Raw genomic sequence first — 17,244 nt, forward strand, 5'->3', positions numbered from 1 at the left:
GGTCCAGGAACATGGATACTTCTCACTGGGAAAAAGTACTCTTAGAATCACTGAGCAGCATTCTCGCTTCTCTGCACGACCATCAATTGCACACCTCACGAGCGAATGTTCATTAATCCTCGTAATCCCACATCTATGACAAACTTGCCATCCTGGCTGATCAACGCCAAGGAGGCATGGACCTTTGTAAGACGCAGTAAGCACGATCCTGAAGTTGAAAAGGTAGAAATTATTCATTTGAACCCTCATGTCGCTCAAGTAAAACTCTGATGGAAGAGAAGTTTCTGTCAACATTCGTAGATTGGCCCCGGTAGGTTCCACTACTGGGAGGGAAGAATGATATGATAATCATATGTCATAAATCAGTTGTTTGAATTATTCTAAATCATCAGAATGTTTGTTATTTTATCTCAGTTTATTTTAGTCAATAAAAGCCATTATTCTAGCTCTTCAGTGGTCTCTATTTATTACAAAGAGCAAATTCAAATTATATGATGGTTCTATCCAATAAAAAAAACTTAAATCACTCGCAATTTGTCTTAACGAGTGTGTAGAAAAAATGATTAAAATGGCGATTACACAACATTCATTGAAGGCCAACTCATACTAGTGATGTCTCCCAATTCATTGAACCATAATAACCTATGGTTTCACACATTTTTTCTATGTTATCACGTGTCCAAGTTTACGTAAATAAAAACAATGTATGTAAAAAGCAATATGGTTCAACAGACTAAAGTTCACTTTGAACAATTAATTACGACATAGCAGTCAGGTAACAGTACCTGACTGCTATGTCGTAGTTAATTGTTCAAAGTGATTATTTAACAAGCAGTTCGTAATGGAATCAAACATTGAAGAGACTAAAGTTGTTTTAAACTCTTTATTTATTGTACTCTTTTTTTGAATATGTAAAAAATGAGACATGTATTACGTTCTTACATAAAGCCTGGAGTTGGGAATTAGTGGAAATGAGAATTATTCACTCCTTTGATTTATCCTTCACAGACAAAAAACAATCTGATACCTGAAATTGTATCACTTTTCACAATGTTAGTAGGTATGATAACATCTCTCCAATTTTCAATATATTTCATGTGGAATCGATTATGATAGAGAATATACTGTAAAATCCATGGAATAATATCGCTCGCATTTTTGGGGATAGGGGGGGGGGGGGTAATATTCGTGGTGTGGAAAGGCGATTGAAGGATTTCAAATCCTCAAATAAAATTTCTCAGTTTCACACTCACTATGTTAGCTATGTTTTTATGCAGAATACCATGTTAGACCTTCAGTATAAGCAATGGTGGGAATGCACTCATTGTAACAGATTTATTCAATAATCTTGACCAGTAATTCGTTCTATCAATCAACTAAAATTTTAACTACTGCTGATTTATAACGGCTGTACCCTGAATTCGTTCTCAAACTGTATCCATCATTAATACAATTTATAGTCCAGTCTCGAGGTAGTGAAAAATGCCGTTTGGGGAATTAATTCCGAACACGCTTAATTTTTCATGCAATGATTCTGGAGTATTGGACATCTAAATACAAAAATTTGACCTTCCCTCTAGCCCTAGAGATTTTTACAGGGTGCCCCAAAAACCATGGATTTTCGGCTCCTTTTCCAACTCTTCGAGATTTTCGCCGAATCAAGCCATAGGACAGAAATAAACTTTTGACTTTTTCTAAGATAATAGAATTTCGAATAAAATGAAACAATTTGGAGCTCTCTATCTTCATTGAGTGCTGAGTTACAATTTTTCCAAATGACTCAAATTTTCGGATAATCGACATTTGGAGGAAATTCCGTTTTCAATCAACTATATCTTCCAATTTCCAAAATTCAAATTTGTGATTCAAAATCTCTCTGGGCGTAATAGATTTCCAGGTGAAACCGATAAGAAATTGTCTTGTATTTGACCAGTTGGTTTCTATGTTGAGAGGGCATTTAACGTATATTGTGCAGATTAACTGGATAATTAAGGTTATAGAACATAAAAAAGGTATGACATATGATTCACCAATTTGATGGTCTCAAAACGAGCTATAACTATTTCGAGAAACGGAAGCGTGAAATTTTATTCCATAAAATATAAAATTATGAGGTAAAAAGTTTCTTATTCTCTGGCGTTGGGAATAGCTTCCTGAAAAATATATATAAGATAAAATGTAATATGACATCAATATTGTATTTCTATTCATCCTTGAACCGATGAAATTAAAGCCAGATCGATAACTTTATTTGGTACCGAGATATACTTGTTTTACGAAATCATTACCGTTTCAAACTTCGGGGGGGAGGGTGGTCCAGGGGAGTAAGTAAGTGGGGGAAGATAATTATTTTGTGATTCCAGGCTATGTACTATGAATACTAACTTTCTGTGGAAATTCAGCTTTTCTTTAATTTGTTGCGCAAAACCATGTTTTTACTTTCCTTGCCGAACAATTTCGATCAAATGCAATTCAAGATGGCGTGTAAAATTGCGAAGATGATGTCAAAAACAGGGGTTTTCGCGATTTTGTCAAAAACGGCTCCAACGATTTTGATCAAATTTATACCTATAATAGTCATTGATAAGCTCAACTGCCACAAATTTCATATCTGTAAATATTTAAGAAGCTCCGCCCCATCTATGCAAAGTTTGATTTTATATTTCTAATTATGAGGCTTCAGAAACAATTTAAACGAAAAATTTCAAGTGGAAAAGATAGCATGAAAATCTTTACAAATAATGTCCAGTAACATTTTCACTAAAAATAAGCTCGAAATTCGAGAAAATGTGTTTATTTAAATGTAAACTTAATGAGATAGGCAACTGTTGATTCTATTAAATCATTCACTGGAAGAGATAGCAGAATTGATCTCGTCAGCAGATCAATTTTAAATTATATTAATTTCCGAAAACTCGACTCTATCAATCGACCCCATTTCACATCAAAGTCGGGCCGGGCCTAGCCGAGTGGAATCGGCTGGAGGCGGATCGGCCGAGCGGAATCTGCCTGCGTTCGCACTGAAGCCGATTGCCGATTCTCCACAAATCCAAAAAAGAAACACGAGTTATAGAAGAGCTATTCCAAGTGAAGAAAGGCTGATGTTTACTTCCAGCACCAGAAGAATTTTGCGCCGATTTAGAAAGATCTCCACAGCTAGTGCGAAATCACCGTCTATAAAAATAACCAGATATATAAATACAGAAATTTCTCGCTTATTATAATAGGATTTCTAGTTGAGGACTAGTTTTGTCACTAACATGAGGGATGTTATAAAGATTTTCCTCAACTAGAAATCCTATTATATAAAGCGAGCAATTTCTTTATTTATATATCTGGTTATTTTTATATCTGGTTATTTTTACATCTGGTTATTTTTATATCTGGCTATTTCTATATCTGGCTATTTTTATATCTGGCTATTTTTATATCTGGCTATTTTTATGTCTGGCTATTTTTATATATGGTTATTTATGTTTAACGGATCTCGAAAACGGATCAAACGATTTTCATGAAATTTGGATCATAGTAGGTTTATGATATAAAGTTTCGATTGCACTAGGTCTCATCTTTGAGGAAACTCGCTGAACGACATTAAAAGGATAATTCATCCTTGGCTGAAACAGCTGTGGATTGTAAAAAAGTGAGTATGTGAAAAATCAAAATATCGCATCCCCGAAATTCATAAGATGACGTATAGCCAGCTGTGAAATATAAACACGAACATTTTAGAGAATTGCGTTCTGTTTATCAATAAATAAAAATAACCAGCGAAGCTCGGTGCCCCGATATTATTTATAATGAGATCTCACATTGTATTATTGAGATATCACATTATTGGGAGGGAAGACTGCCATATAATTACAGAATCATCTGTACTAGTTACCCTAGCAACAAAATTATATGTTGTAACAAGTATCCATTTTCCAGTTAGTTTTTATTCACGATTCTAGTTCATATCAAATTCCAATGTATTCAATTAAAGCATTCTACCATATTCTATCTATTAATGCAATCATAAATCTGAAAGAAGGCAGAATCTGCTTGGCCGAAAACGCTCAAGTTGGGCGTCAAGCGGACTGCACAAATCCGCTCGGCTCGGCCCGGCATTGATTTGAATGCTCCCGACTAAATCCTGCATAGTTAGCGCGCACGCGGATTCCGCTCGGCTCGGCTTTGGTGTGAAACCCTACTTACGCTGGAGACACGAGAGGCATTTTTGCCGAAATTTTCATAACGGCAAGGAAAGTAGTGTGAGTGCGCCACACCAGATTTTTTGTCTTAGTTGACAGGGCTAATATTAGGGGAATATTGGACAATTATTACAAACTTTCGATTACGCAAGGTTACTATAAATAAATCTTTTTCGTGAAATACCCAATATGAGAAATTCAAAATGTAGTCGAGGATAAAGATAATTTACACCAATAAACGATTCTATTCTTACGATTACAAAAAAAGTTACAGCTGAGTAAAAAAATGGCGAATTTCATTCTACTAATAATCAACAGCCTCTAAATAAAGACTGATACATGATAGGAACTTGCGATTGGTCTCAAATTGTAGAGAATTCCATATTCCATGCTCAACATGCTGAATTGCCTTAAATCCATCTTCAACCATTTTCACTCATCGAAGAAGTACGGATAACGTGAAAATGTATCCATTTTCATGATTTTTTTGAAACGAGCGAATCAAACTTTCCAAATATACTTACTAGGCCTATCTTCTTCTATATATATAAAAGCGAAATGGCACTCACTCACTCACTCACTCGCATAACTAAAAATCTACCGGACCAAAAACGTTCAAATTTGGTAGGTATGTTCAGTTAGCCCTTTAGAGGCGCACTAAGAAATCTTTTGGCAATATTTTAACTCTAAGGGTTGTTTTTAAGGGTTTAAAGTTTGTCTTTTAGCATGTATATTCTTCTTCTCCCAATCTCTTAATTATAATTGAAATTTTCATATCATATGTTACTATAGAACTATAATCTAGATAGAGTACCTCTTCGAAACAGTTGTTAACTGGCAACTAAATTCAAAATACACCAATCATACTAATAATCAAGTAAAAAAGTAACTATACTGTGTTAAAAATAAGTTGGAACTTGGACAGAATATCTATGTTGTTAATTGGAAATTTTAATCTTTCTATGCAATCCCATATGGCAGGATATTATATAATCAGAAAGCTCTGCATCGGCTGTGTTGTCAAATTGAATGATAATATTTAAACAAATTATACGTTAATATATAAATTATGCATATATTTTTAATATATATTATCAATATACATTATATTATTATGTATACAGTCATACTAGTAGTTTTCTGAACAGTAGACCTCACGCAGTTTCCTCATCCTCATGTGTCTGATGTCACCTGTTCACCGGCTCCTCCAGACATCTGTGTAATGCATGGAATGAATAACCCACTTATCAGCTGATTGATTATGAATAATTCTTATAGTCGATATCCTATCTATAGTCTATCCTATATCCTATCTTCAGAATATTATACTGTATAGTGAAATTGGAGTATGGAGGAAATTCCTTTTCTTTTCATATTATCCTTGAAATGCACCTATACATCGACGCGCAGTTAAAAAAGGAATATTCCTGCCAAATTTCATAGAATTCTAAACGCGTTTGGCCGTAAATGCGTTACATGCATACATACAGACAGACGAAAGAAAATCCGGGTTAAAAATAGACCTCACTGCGTTCGGTCAATTATGTGCTTGAATAACAGAATTTAAATTTCGCACAATTTGGCAACACACGGATATTTTGTCCAAGTCTCAAATTATTATTTTATTCAATGAAAATTCAATCAAAATGCCGCTGATATTCTGTCCGCTGTTCTATTAAAAGCCGAGGAAGTGAAGATACTAGTAGTTCTATGAACAGTAGACCTCGCGCAGTTATAAACCGCAGCCTCCTCTTATACTGTCCATCAGAGTAAATCCTGTCTGGATGTCGTGCCGGCGAGATATCGGTGTGAAAACGGCTGATGGCTGTTGGGGTTGGTGTATCAAAAATGCTAACATCAAAAGCTATTCTCCTTCAAGACATACTGTCAACAGGACAGCCCGAGTTCAAAGCAGAGAAAGTTCGAGATACAATACTATGTTATTTTAGTTATTAATTTATTAATTGCATGCGCTATTGCATGCAATCAATAGTTCATTTATTTATTTATTCACAATGGAGACAACGGGTTTCCCCAAATATGTCTCCTCAACAATAAAAATGGTACAGATACAAAAGAAAAAAAGAAAATAATACGAACTTATGCAATAATAAATAATACAAACAATAAAAATACCACCTAATTCAAAAATGAAAATTCAAAGATTTCAAAAACTTATGAAAATATCTGAACTATGTGTTTTTTTTATAAACCGCTCTACCTACCTACTTCATGCACGAGAAGGAGTTCACAGAGTCCATTTCTCAAGGATGGGGTGGACCCCATTAGTTTCCCAGGGAAAAGACTCATGCCAGTTGATAGAGCTGATAAATAACTATACAGGGTATGAATTTGAAATAAATCGGTCGTCATTTTTGAGAAAATCGTGAAAAACATGGTTTTTTAGTAATTATCTACCATTTTCTCAAGAATATTACGGAGCTTCTGCAATTTTCCCAGAAATGAGACTCATGCCAATATATAAGGCCTATAAATAGCTATCCATGGTATAAATTTAAAGAAAATCGTTAGAGCCGTTTTTGAGAAAAACGTGAAAAACATGTTTTTTTAGTAATTATTCGCCATTTTTTCCGCCATGTTGAATTGAATTTCTTATTGTCGGATCCTCATGGTAAAAGGACCTCAAGTTTAAAATTTCAAGTCAATCAGTTAATTAGGAATGGAGGTATCGTGTTCACAGACATACACACATACACACACACAGACCAACACCCAAAACTCATGTTTTTAAACTCAGGGGACCTTGAAACGTATAGAAAACTTGAAATTGGGGTAACTTTTTTTTGGGAAGCAATACTTTCCTTACCTATGGTAGTAGGGCAAGGAAAGTAAAAAGTAAAAATAAAACAAATCGAGAATTCAAAATTCCAAAACTTATAAAAATTAAAGAATATAATAACAAATAATGAACAAAAATTCTATCAATAGAATAAATAACATTTATAAATGAACGACGTGTCAAACCATATGCACATCCACACTGATACACCAACAATTTATTCAATCAGATCAGGCTTACACAAGATTTAATTATTATCATATAATAGTCCAGTCACTATATACATTGGTGCATGCAATTTATATTGTAGTTCTGATTTTCTTATATATATCATTTGGGTACATAAGAGAAGTCCAGAACCAATTTCTTCATGCAAAATTTCCTTGTGCTAGATACAGAGAGTGGCCCAAAAACCTCGTATTTTCGGCTCATTTTCCAGTTTTCAGCTATTTCTGCCAAATCTCGTAATCGGACAGAAAAATTTGCTCTCGCCTTTTTTTCTAGATTATAAAATGATGAAGAAAATGATATCATTCGTAACTCTCTATCTCCAATGAGTACTGAGTTATGATTTTTAAAAAATGAGTGAAATTTGAAGAAAAAATCAATTTTGATGAAGTTTAGTTTTTGATCAACAATATCTTCCGATTGTTACCATTTAGATGTATAATTCAAAATCCCTCTGGGCGTATTTTTGTACTCTACAATCTGAGATCAGGTAGAGCGCTCTATCTCATATAGATTTCCAGGTACACCTGACAACAATGCTCCTTGTATTGTGAAAAACACCTCATTTTCAGCTTCAACCATCATCACCAACTACATTGTCCTCACATTGATATTTCGCACAATGACATAAGTTCATGAGACTATGTTCTATGAGAATCACCCGTTAGATGTACTCCATTTCAGTATTTCCTAGTGGAGAGGCGCGCTTAAGGTTCGTACCCACTAGAACGTACCAGACACGGACCGTGTCAGACCATGCCAGGCACGTAAAATAACAACTATGCCCACTACAACGTATCAACAGCGTTCTATGCCAGTACATTACGCGTATGGTACGCGTATGGTACGCGTATGATACGCGTATGATGCCCGGTCAGAAGTTGTTGGGAACGCGTCAGTTAGGAAGAGAATGTAGCGGTGAATAGATGTACGTATTTTGCGGTGTTGTGAAATAGTGTTCTAATCAGTGTTCACATAATTATTTTTAAATATGGCTATTAGGCGATTATCATTAACAGAATTGGCAATGGTTGCAATTATTTTGGACGAGGGAGAGGAAAATAGAGGAACTCAGAGGTGCTATTGGATTCACGAATCTCTAAGAAAACAGAAAACTGAGGTGGAATATTGGACATTATATAGGCACCTAATGGATGATGAAGAAAAGTTTTTTTCGTATTTCCGTATGACGTCATTCCAGTTTAATGAATTGTTGAGAAAATTGAAAATGATATTACCAATGAAACACTCAATTTAGAGACAGTCTGTCACCTAAAGAAAAGCTAGCTGTTTGTCTAAGGTAGCTTTGAATATAGAAATTGAACATTTTATGTGTATTGGAATATGGGCTTAAGTATACTCATTAAGAATAGTTTTCCATTTTTCGACCAAATTTGACCTATGATGCATGATTTTGAACCGCCTTGACGAGCCAAGAAGAATGAAGTGTAGTACGATGAAATCTGAGCATATAACGGAGCTTCTGAAATTTTCTCAGAAATGAGACTCATGCCAATATATAAGGCCTATAAATAGCTATCCATGGTATAAATTTAAAGAAAATCGTTAGAGCCGTTTTTGAGAAAAACGTGAAAAACATGTTTTTTTAGTAATTATTCGCCATTTTTTCCGCCATGTTGAATTGAATTTCTTATTGTCGGATCCTCATGGTAGAAGGTTCTCAAGTTTAAAATTTCAAGTCAATCAGTTAATTAGGAATGGAGTTATCGTGTTCACAGACATACACACATACACACACACAGACCAACACCCAAAACTCATGTTTTTGAACTCAGGGGACCTTGAAACGTATAGAAAACTTGAAATTGGGGTAACTTTTTTTTTGGGAAGCAATACTTTCCTTACCTATGGTAGTAGGGCAAGGAAAGTAAAAAGTAAAAATAAAACAAATCGAGAATTCAAAATTCCAAAACTTATAAAAATTAAAGAATATAATAACAAATAATGAACAAAAATTCTATCAATAGAATAAATAACATTTATAAATGAACGACGTGTCAAACCATATGCACATCCACACTGATACACCAACTATTTATTCGATCAGATCAGGCTTACACAAGATTTAATTATTATCATATAATAGTCCAGTCACTATATACATTGGTGCATGCAATTTATATTGTAGTTCTGATTTTCTTATATATATCATTTGTGTATAAATCTGTCTCTAAATTGAGTGTTTCTTTGGTAATATCATTTTCAATTTTCTCAACAATTCATTAAACTGGAATGACGTCATACGGAAATACGAAAAAAACTTTTCTTCATCATCCATTAGGTGCCTATATAATGTCCAATATTCCCCCTCAGTTTTCCGTTTTCTTAGAGATTCGTGAATCCAATAGCGCCTCTGAGTTCCTCTATTTCCTCTCCCTCGTCCAAAATAATTGCAACCATTGCCAATTCTGTTAATGATAATCGCCTAATAGCCATATTTAAAAATAATTATGTGAACACTGATTAGAACACTATTTCACAACACCGCAAAATACGTACATCTATTCACCGCTACATTCTCTTGCTAACTGACGCGTTCCCAACAACTTCTGACCGGGCATCATACGCGTATCATACGCGTACCATACGCGTACCATACGCGTAATGTACTGGAATAGAACGCTGTTGATACGTTGTAGTGGGCATAGTTGTTATTTTACGTGCCTGGCATGGTCTGACACGGTCCGTGTCTGGTACGTTCTAGTGGGTACGAACCTTAAGCGCGCCTCTCCACTAGGAAATACTGAAATGGAGTGCATCTAACGGGTGATTCTCATAGAACATAATCTCATAAACATATGTCATTGTGCGAAATATCAATGTGAGGACAATGTAGTTGGTGATGATGGTTGAAGCTGAAAATGAGGTGTTTTTCACAATACAAGGAGCATTGTTGTCAGGTGTACCTGGAAATCTATATGAGATAGAGCGCTCTACCTGATCTCAGATTGTAGAGTACAAAAATACGCCCAGAGGGATTTTGAATTATACATCTAAATGGTAACAATCGGAAGATATTGTTGATCAAAAACTAAACTTTATCAAAATTGATTTTTTCTTAAAATTTTACTCATTTTTTAAAAATCATAACTCAGTACTCATTGGAGATTGAGAGCTCCGAATGATCTCATTTTCTTCATCATTTTATAATCTAGAAAAAAAGGCGAGAGCAAATTTTTCTGTCCGATTACGAGATTTGGCAGAAATGGCTGAAAACTGGAAAATGAGCCGAAAATACGAGGTTTCTGGGCCACTCTCTGTATCTAGCACAAGGAAATTTTGCATGAAGAAATTGGTTCTGGACTTCTCTTATGTACCCAAATGATATATATAGGAAAATCAGAACTATGATATAAATTGCAAGCACATCCCATTTTTTATGTCTATATTGACTGGACTAATATAGCTTTCCGGAATTTAGCGCGAGAAAACCAGAAGACATGTAGGCGTCCAGACAAGCTCTTATAAGTTCTTTGCATCCTATTTAATAGTGCATAAAAATTGCATTCAATGAGGCATGCAATTTATAGTCTACACAGCTGTTAATTTTTTATCAAGTTACATTGAGATATCGAATTGCGTGCGTCATGGCATGCGATTTATAATCAACTCGACAGCTGATTTATGATGAATAATTCTATAGTCTGATTTTTACTCTAATATTGGCGTATGTAGGAGGCTCCTTTTTCCTTGTATATTATCCTTGAAATGAAAAATTTCCATAAACCTTGTATATACGTCGACGCGCAATTTAAAAAGGAACATACTTGTCAATACTTGTCAAATTTCATGAAAATCTATTACCGCGTTTCGCTGTAAATGGGCAACATATAAACATTTAAACATTTAAACATTCAAACATTAAGAGAAATGCCAAACCGTTGACCTCACTTCGCTCGGTCAATTATAGTATCGTACCACAATGACAAAGAAATTAATAAATTCCGTTGGTCGAACAAACTCGATCAGTGCATTATGGTTCGAAGAATAGTTGTTGAAAATTAGAATTTGATTAATTAAAGCAATCGAAAGTGATCGTCAAAGATACAAACAAACGGGCAACAACTCGAGCCTCAAGTCAAAAGTAAGAACACCCTATGCTTGTTCTATTGATTATCGTCATTGTACTTTCAAATGCAGTGAATATTATAAATATCACTTATGAAGAACTATATAAATATGAGGTTACCCTCTTTTCTCTGCATAAAAGAACTGAATACATTCATCACTGAAAAATAAATTGTTTATAAAAATGTATTGTTTTTCTTGTTCCATGCACTTGCAGAATTTGGTCACAGATTTTCTCCCAAAAAAATTCGTAGATACGGTAGTGATTTTAAAAGTTATAACAAATTTCTCAGCTCTTTCCAAGTAGATAGATAAGGTAGCTGAGGACCAAAAAATTCAATACATTATTCATTTATAAATGTCAAATTAGGCTATGCCTCAAACTGGTTGAGCCAATGTAGTTGATAGGAATCTCCCTCCAATAATAACTCTTTTACTTAGGTACCATATCTATAAAACGAATATTTTATCTGTTGATAAATTGATAGAACATTAAAAAAAATCATTACGGTGTTGTACAATTCAATTTCCTTTACAGCATTATTATCTAGAAACAATCTTCTTCCTTCCATATATGTAGCCTAATGTAATATTATACCGAATGCCTGAAAAGTCATTATAATATTCTGCTATTTTTTTCATTAGTTTTAATATTAATACCGGTACAAATATTTCGAAAGGCTCAATGCTTCTATAACTAATTAATGAGGTATGACACTAAACTTCTACAGGAGGCATCAAATTATGCCAAAAAATCAACTTTTTGAGCTATAAAGCAATAGCACCGCCCCCTACTAATTGATATTATTTGATGGTTTTAAATAAAAAATATGTAAACCCCCACATTGTAGTGCATCATTTAAAGGATGTTTTCCAGGGAAGAAAAACTGCACAAATTAGTAATTTGTATCTCTACCCCTTCAACGACAATGGGGGCCAACCAAAGATTGAGAAAAAATTCAATCCACGTTACTATAGGCATCCAAGATGCCTCATGATATTCATTATAAATTTCCCTCGAATAATCCCATATTATTCTAGGAATAAATCATTGCATTGAGAATCCTCCCGCCCTCTCACCCCTAACCCAGTGGGTCAAGTGGAAGAGGGGGCTTTTATTGCCTCAACTTGACCCACATCACTTTCAATGTTGTAAAGTGAAAATAAAATGGCATTTATCTATCTATTCAATCCTAACAGGCATCAGGGATGACTATTTTGAAATTTTATCGAAATCCTTCATTCCTGATACACACCTCTCAAACTAATGTTCCTTGGAAAGATGATTTACTCAGATGACGTCAAATTAGAATTGATGTTGTTTTCTATGACGAAACACTTTATAAAGACATTGTTGCAGTCTAGAAAACAACAATGTCTAGACTACAACTAATTTAAATAATAGCCTAATTTATTGAAATCGATTTGTTCTCGGATATTGATGAATAATTCCGTAGGACACAAGTTTAACAATATCCAAAGAATTCGCATCACACCATAAGTTAGATGTTGGATTCAAATATGAAACCTTGAAATTGCATTCTTCAATGCCTCCTGGGAGAGTGACGAATGTCAATACATCAACTTCTCCAAAAACGATATAAAATCTTCCAAGACAAATTTATAATGAATTTTATCATAAGGCGTCTTGATACCTATGTTATGTTGAAATGAGTTTTCATTCTTTTAATATTTGTTTGGCCGCCATTTTTTTAAAAGGAGAGATGAAAGCTTCTAATTTGTGCAGCTTTTTTTTTCCTAAACAAAATTTTTGAAATGAATCATAAGGTGAGGGTTTACACATTTGAGTTGCAACATCTGAATATAACTGCAGGAGTTCAGATTATACCTTGATTGGTTTGATGAATAGCCGTTCTAAGTGCCGGTTGCACAAAAGCCAGTTAAGTTTTAATCGTGATTAATTCCACGAGAACCAATCAGAGAAGCCGTCTTTTCAGAAAAGCCTTCTCTGATTGGTTCTCGTGAAATCAACCACGATTAAAATTCAACCGGCTTTTGTGCAGCCGGACATAAGACTTCTGAACACTGAGTATACAGTGAAATATTAATATATTCACAATCCATTATCCTTTACTGTATCATAAAATTAATTCAGGAGTAAGCTGTAATAGTTTATGGTCAAACTTCTTAGAGGGAAACTTATTATATTGTGATCGAGAATTTTAGAATTTTAATCCGCGTCATTCTAACGTCATTATAAAATTCACAGATAAGAGAATAATACCAAAGGTTGAATATTTATTTATACTTTCCCTCTGTACTATTGTAGATTTTTTCTTATCGCTGACCTGTCAAAAAGCCAAGGTCAGAAAGTGATAAAACTGAAATCGCAATGTTGTCAATGCTGTGATTATTGATAAATCAACGAATATCCTGTACTATTACCATTATAAAGGTAATCTGGGTGCTTCAGTTCATTACTGCCTCTTGTTCATCTAGGGTACGCTATCGATAATTTATAGAAGATAATTATATTAGAAGGTGCTCAATGACAACTTCAAGTAAACTATGAAGATTAACTAAGACTTGTCTCTCATCAATAATTCACTCATTTAAGCAATCGAACGTTGATAAATGAATTTATTGAGGGCTTTTAAACATTACAAATATTGTAAATATGGATCAAGTGGAGTATAATAATTTCAGAATTGCCATTTTAAAAGTGAAATAATAAAACTACGGTGTACGGTACGTTTTGATATGTCAAGTTTTACTGTTTTTGATAGGCTTTCTGATTCTGAATAATGAGCCCATCAGAATCAAAGTATTGAGCCAATATTGAGTTGCGATGAGGAAAAATACTCTTGTGAGACAGATCAATCGATAAATTTATTGTTTTTGTACAGAAGCCATATAGAATATTTAATTGGTGAGGTCTGATGTGCCAGAAATGGCAATCATGTTTGAAATCAGTCACTTTGTTGGTTTCGCACTCAAGCTATGTAAAGCCAAAACATAAACATGATTGCAAGTCAACCATATGAGAACAATAATAATAAAATACCACTTTCTAAAAGAAAATGAATAATAGTAAAACTTTTACTTCTACAATCATTTCAAGCCGCATTTACACCAGAGTTGTTAACTAAGTTTTCAACAAATTGCGTCAATTTATTGAAAAGCACGTTAACGTTTCAACGTTAACATTTCAAAAGCACGTTAACGTTTTGTTGTCAACTCGTGGGAATCCTCGTTCTCAACAGAAGTTTTTTTCCCACTAATAGTCCAGGCAACGAAGGGGAAATAATTCTTGGCAACAATTAAAAGGTAATAGGGGAAAAAATTCTTGTATAAGCCAAAATTGGTACAGTTGTAGGGGAAGGCTTCTTAAACAACATACTAAAAGTACTGACTGGTAGGGGTGGAGCTATGGGGTGGAGGGGGGTCTAAAGGTGAATTTTTTCGGCTTTTTGTGAATAACTCAAAAACTATGGCCTCCAGGAAAAAGGCGGTTGTCATCAGTAAAATTAAACTACGTAAAATTATCTACAAAAAAGGTACTATGCACTTTTTGATAGGATCAATAATAGTGGAGATATAAAGTGGAGAAAATAGGGGAAAATATTCATTGTACAAAATTACTATAGTTTACGGTTACAAATTCTACTTATACTACTACAAATAATAATAATACTATGTGGAGTTTTTAATACCGGTTTGTGCGAGTAATCCTAGTGAAGGTATGGAGGGCTTAAAGTCAAGATCATGTGGCTGTGGAAGGGTGGGAGCAGACGGCTGGAAAGTGGTGGTGTGCTAACCCCCCACCCCTACCACCACCACCGCGGGTAATTGTGGGAAACTCTACTGAGAAAGTTTACATCAAAATTGTCCCTGGTTCCTACTCCTCTACATGTCCACGCTTGACTAAACTTTCTCTAAATCTAGGTACATACAACTTTGGTGTAAACATGATGTAACATGGTGTAAACATTGGTGTAAGACATGTCGCGTTTTAAGAAAAAATTGAAAGGGTACTGTAGTTGCTACTTGATTTACGGAAAGAATTAATTTTTCTGTCATTCTTCAACCAATCTTAATAAATAAGGTATCCTTGAAGTCTTGATAAAATTTGCTACAGTAACTTTTTTGTCTCTTGTAAATTTCTGTAAAGTGAACGGTTTTCGTGAAATTTGCCATCAAAAATTTAAAATGGCCGCCATTTCGAATGTGTACATCGAAAATTTTTATTTTATTTTTTAAAGTTGAGTCTTTATAGCATAAATATATATACACCAAATTTCAGATCAATACAACATTTCGTTCTTGAGTTGAAAATTCCCAAGAGAAAAAAACAAATTGGCAGCTATAAGGATAACCGCTCAGTTTTATACACTTCAAATACGACATTTGTAGTCTCCTATCATCCAGGAAAAATACCCTAAAATGTTCGACACTACTTCTGAAACACTCTGTATATAACCGACCTTCAGTAACTATATACCATCTATATCTATAAAAGGCTAAGTCTCGACAGACTGAAATCACACCACAGCCTAAACTACTGAGCCTAAAAACTTGAAATTTTGTACAATAGTTGTGTTATGGTAGCCTCAAGACATCCACTAAGAGAGGATTTTCAGAAAATTTGGCCCCCTAAGGGAGCTGGGGCCCCCCAAAAATTGTGTACTTTTCAACCGCTCATTGGACAGCAAAGTCATGAGGAACTTTCCTGTTCAGCTTCGAAAAAACTTTGATCTATGCAGAAAAATTCCAACAAGGAGCACTGGGGGGTCCAGGAGAGGACATTTTTCGAAAATTTTCTTGTAAAATCACATTACAGCACTAGTCCAGTCAATATAGACATAAAAAAGGGGGTGTGCTTGCAATTTATATTGTAGTTCTGATTTTTATATATATCATTTGGGACATAAGAGAAGTCCAGAACCAATTTCTTCATGCAAAAGTTCCTTGAGCTAAATACAGATTGGCCCAAAAACCTCGTATTTTCGGCTCATTTTCCAGTTTTCAGCTATTTCTGCCAAATCTCGTAATTCGTAACTCTCTATCTCCAATGAGTACTGAGTAATGATTTTTCAAAAATGAGTGAAATTTGAAGAAAAAATCAATGTTGATGAATTTTAGTTTTTGATCAACAATATCTTCCGATTGTTACCATTTAGATGTATAATTCAAAATCCCTCTAGGCGTATTTTTGTGCTCTACAATCTGAGATCATGTAGAGCGCTCTCTCATATAGATTTCCAGGTACACCTGACAACAATGCTCCTTGTATTGTGGGAAACACCTCATTTTCAGCTTCAACCATCATCACCAACTACATAGTCTTCACATTGATATTTCACACAATGACATAAGTTCATAAGGTTATGTTCTATGAGAATCACCCATTAGATGCACTTCATTTCAGTATTTTCTAGTGGAGAGGCGCGCTTATATAAGGACACCTCAAGGATCAAAATTTCGAACACTTATAACTTCTGACAAAATGCTCAGATTTCATCGTACTACACTTCATTCTTCTTGGCTCATCAATGCGGTCCAAAATCATGCATCATAAGTCAAATTCGGTCGAAAAGTGGAAAATTTATTGTTGAGTGTAGTTAAGCCCATATTCCAATACACAAAAAATGGCCAATTTCTATATTAAAAGCTGCATGTATTTTGAAATACTTCTCATAAAATTTCCAAATCTAGTGAAGATGTAAAAATTGTCCCCCTCTGTTCACTCCAATAAAAAATACTTCCAATTCCAATACTATTCGAAAATTACAGAAGATTCCACAAATGGCGATTTTAGTTTTTACATTTTTTTTGTGGTTTTACTGTTGATCAAGAGTTTCTAAAACGAGTTTGATACATCATAGAAACTCACGATTGATTCTTAATTGTAGATAAATTCATTCTCTACGTGCTCAGTTGCCTAAAATCCATCATGGATCACTTTTCCCTATC

The sequence above is a fragment of the Nilaparvata lugens genome, chromosome 6 (assembly GCF_014356525.2).
Source record: "Nilaparvata lugens isolate BPH chromosome 6, ASM1435652v1, whole genome shotgun sequence".
Taxonomy (NCBI): Eukaryota; Metazoa; Arthropoda; class Insecta; order Hemiptera; family Delphacidae; genus Nilaparvata; species Nilaparvata lugens.